General features: G+C 45.2%; 1 protein-coding gene across 1 annotated transcript in view; it reads left to right on the forward strand.

The window, feature by feature from the left end:
• The window catches only part of YBX2 (Y box binding protein 2), a 25,802-nt gene that overhangs the window by 12,851 nt on the left and 9,235 nt on the right, over positions 1-3,716 (forward strand). The gene's annotated exons all lie outside the window — the stretch shown is intronic.

Below are 3,716 nucleotides of genomic sequence, written 5' to 3' on the forward strand. Positions count from 1 at the left end.
ACCTCAAGGCACGTGAATCCTAGTTACCTGACCAGGGGTCGAGTATGAATATGCATATTTTATTGCAAACCACTGGAACTATTTTTGGTTATTTATTGGCCAATCTGTGCAGCTTGTGGGATCTTAGTTCCCCCACCAGGGATTGAACCCAGGCCCTCAGCAGTGAAAACATGGAGTCGGAACCACTGGACCACCAGAACTATTTTTAGTCCCACCTGAACTATTTATAGAAGATGCACAGGGTTGCTAAGGAGCACTGTGATGATCCCACCCTTGTCTTCCCCATCCCATGGTCAGAGGAAGGTACTCAGTAAATGTCAGTGAAGTTAATTCAAACAGGGAATCCCTGGAACTTTGAGAATAGGTTTAGTATTGTGGAAGCTGAGGAAGAGGGTGGTCTGGGTAGGAGGCATCTGTGTTTGGGTTGTCTGTTGGTTTCCTAGGGTTTCTGTAACAAAGTGTCACAGACTTGGTGCTGAAAACAACAGAAACATATTCTCAAAGTTCCATAGGACAGAAGTCTGAAGTCAAGATGCTGGCCAGGCCACGCTCTCTTCCAAGTCTTGAAAAGAGGATCCTTCCTGGCCTCTTTCAGCTTCTAGTAGCTCCAGGGGTTCCTTGACTTGCAGCTGCTGCATTTCCGCTTCTGCTCCATCATCACACGGCAATGTCCCTATACGTCTGTCTTTACATGGTGCTTTCCTCTTAGAAGGACACCAGTCATATTGGATTAGGGCGCAGCCCAAGACCCCATCTTAATTTGGGTTCATCTGCAAAGACCTTATTTATAAATAAGGTCACATTCACAGGTACGAGAGGTTGGGGCTCCTACCTATTTTCTAGGGGAACACAGTTCTACCCATAACAGGTCATCGCTGAAGCAGTGTGAGCGGACAAGCTCTCCAAAGGTTATAGAGCCAGGACAGAAGAACTGGGGACTCTGGCCTTTAGGAAGGGGCAAATAAAAGACTGAGGAGCCCACGAAGAAGTCTGAGAAAGGGATGGTCTCCAGTCACATCTGTCACACAGACAGAGGTGAAAATACAAAGGCAAAAAAGTACCCCTTGAACTAAGTAACTGGGCAGATGTCAGTATCTTTCCTCATGTAAACCCGCCCCTCCAAGGGAGGAAGCAGTGCCTGGGTAATACAAACAGTCTTTTAAGAAATTTAGTTTGAAGGCTGGAATATATAGAATGGATAAACAACAAAGTCCTACTGTAAAAGCACATATTCAATATTCTGTGATAAACCATAATGGTAAAGAATATGAAAAATAATGTGTATATATGTATAACTGAGTCATTTTGCTGGGCAGTAGTAATTAACACAACATTGTAATTCAACTGTGTTGTTGCTGTTGATTAGTTGCTTCAGTCATGTCCAACGCTTTGCAACCCTATGGACTGTAGTCCACCAGGTTCCTCTGTCCATGGGATTTTCCAGGCAAGGATACTGGAGTGGGTTGCCATTTCCTTCTCCAAGGGATCTTTTCAACCCAGGGATTGAACCCTTGTCTCTTGCTTGGCAGGTGGATTCTTTACCACTGAGCTACCTGTAAAGCCCTAATTCAACTATAGTTCAATTAAAAAAAATAAATTAAAAAAATTTGTTTTGAAGGAAAAGTCTGACATATGGAAAGGACTAGAGGGAAAATGGGGCCAAGGGATTGTTAGGGAAGATGTGAAAATGGAGTCCCAGCACAGTTTGAAGGAGGTTGACGGCTTAGAAGCTGGGCTCTAGAGGTGGGCTACTCTGCACTGGATTCTCAGCTTGGCTTGTTCCACAACTATGTGATTTTAGGCTGACTGCTTAACTTCACCACACCTCTGTTTCCTTATCTGGAAAATGGGCATAATTATACTAGTATCCACTTTCCAGGGCTGTTGTAAGGAGTAAGTGAATGAGGACATTGAACATGCTTAACATAGCATGTGACACATACTAAATGCTCAATAGATATTAACTCTTACTGCAATTAGGTTTAAAAAAAAAAAGCAAGACAAGGAGGAGGTTTCAAGAAGGAGGCAGGAAGTAATATCAGATATAGTAGCTAGGACAGGAGGTAGAGAGAGGGTAGAGAAAAGGTCAAGGATTTGGCAAGGTGCTAGCAAAACCTGGAAAAGGAGAGGGCAGAGCTAACACTAGCTAAAGAGCAAAAGGGGGAAGAGAGAAGGAGCTGTAGGTATGAAACACTTGGTAGCGTCTGAGAAATAAGAAGCCAAGTAAGTGTTAGAAGAGAGAAGCAGCAGCAGACCTTGTTTTGCGCTGCATGGAGAAAGTCAGAGGGGAAAGTTGCTGAGTGTTTGGTTCTAGGAGCCAGACAGAGGCAACGGTATCTTGTAAATCATTCAAATATTTCAATTTGGTACCATAAATCTTCACCTTTGCTGTGCTGAGCCTGGGCATCCAGGGGAAACTGTTCTACAAAGAATGAATGGCTACCAAGGAATGATTGTGGATAAACCAGTATGGGAGTGGGGAAAGAGGAACCTGGATGAGGACTTAGGTTTCAGAAGCCTGAGGTGCAATTGGCTAGAGGATGCCTGGCTCAGAGTCTGCTAAGAAGGTGGGAAGGACTCAGGGCTGGAGACACAGGGTTTAAGAACCATCAGTAGCAGAGTCATCAAAATCAGGGGAAAAGATAAAATGTCCTATAGAAGGCAGGGAGCAGAAGACAGGCCAGGAAAGATTGAGGCTGGTGGAGAACAAGGCACAGGAGGACAGGTATGAAGGCATGGGGGGAAGGTTAGGCTGTGGAAGCTTTGGCAGGAACGCTTCTGTGGTTGGAGTTGAAAGAGAACCCCAAACCAGGTCCCGAATGTCTCAGGAAGAGGTTGTGGACCATTGCCAAGCCATTTCAGTGGAGTGCTGGGGACAGAAACCAGGTTTGGGTTGGTGGGGTATGAAAGAAGGATGGGGAAGTAGAAACAGTAAAGACTTGTTTCTCAGGAAGTTTGCTGTTAAGTTGATGGAGAGATGCAGAACAAGAGTTGAGCAGGCAGGGGTTTTTATTTATTTATTAATAGTGAACAAGATTGGCCAGATTGCAGGTGGGCAGAAAATGACAGAAAGAGAGGGATAGAAAGAGGAGGAAACCTGGAGCCCTTGTTCACTACAGCAGTTAAAAATAATGAAATAACAGAAAAACTACATGCACAAACCCTTCAACTGAACAGGAATCAGATCAGATCAGATCAGTCGCTCAGTCGTGTCCGACTCTTTGCGACCCCATGAATCGCAGCATGCCAGGCCTCCCTGTCCATCACCAACTCCCGGAGTTCACTGAGACTCACGTCCATCGAGTCAGTGACGCCATCCAGCCATCTCATCCTCTGGCGTCCCCTTCTCCTCCTGCCCCCAATCCCTCCCAGCATCAGAGTCTTTTCCAATGAGTCAACTCTTCACATGAGGTGGCCAAAGTACTGGAGTTTCAGCCTTAACATCATTCCTTCCAAAGAAATCCCAGGGCTGATCTCCTTCAGAATGGACTGGTTGGATCTCCTTGCAGTCCAAGGGACTCTCAAGAGTCTTCTCCAACACCACAGTTCAAAAGCATCAATTCTTCGGCACTCAGCCTTCTTCACAGTCCAACTCTCACATCCATACATGACCACAGGAAAAACCATAGCCTTGACTAGACGGACCTTTGTTGGCAAAGTAATGTCTCTGCTTTTGAATATGCTATCTAGGTTGGTCATAACTTTCCTTCCAAGGA

The sequence above is a fragment of the Bison bison genome, unplaced genomic scaffold, assembly GCF_000754665.1.
Source record: "Bison bison bison isolate TAMUID 2011002044 unplaced genomic scaffold, Bison_UMD1.0 scf7180017864249, whole genome shotgun sequence".
In the NCBI taxonomy this organism is placed as follows: domain Eukaryota; kingdom Metazoa; phylum Chordata; class Mammalia; order Artiodactyla; family Bovidae; genus Bison; species Bison bison.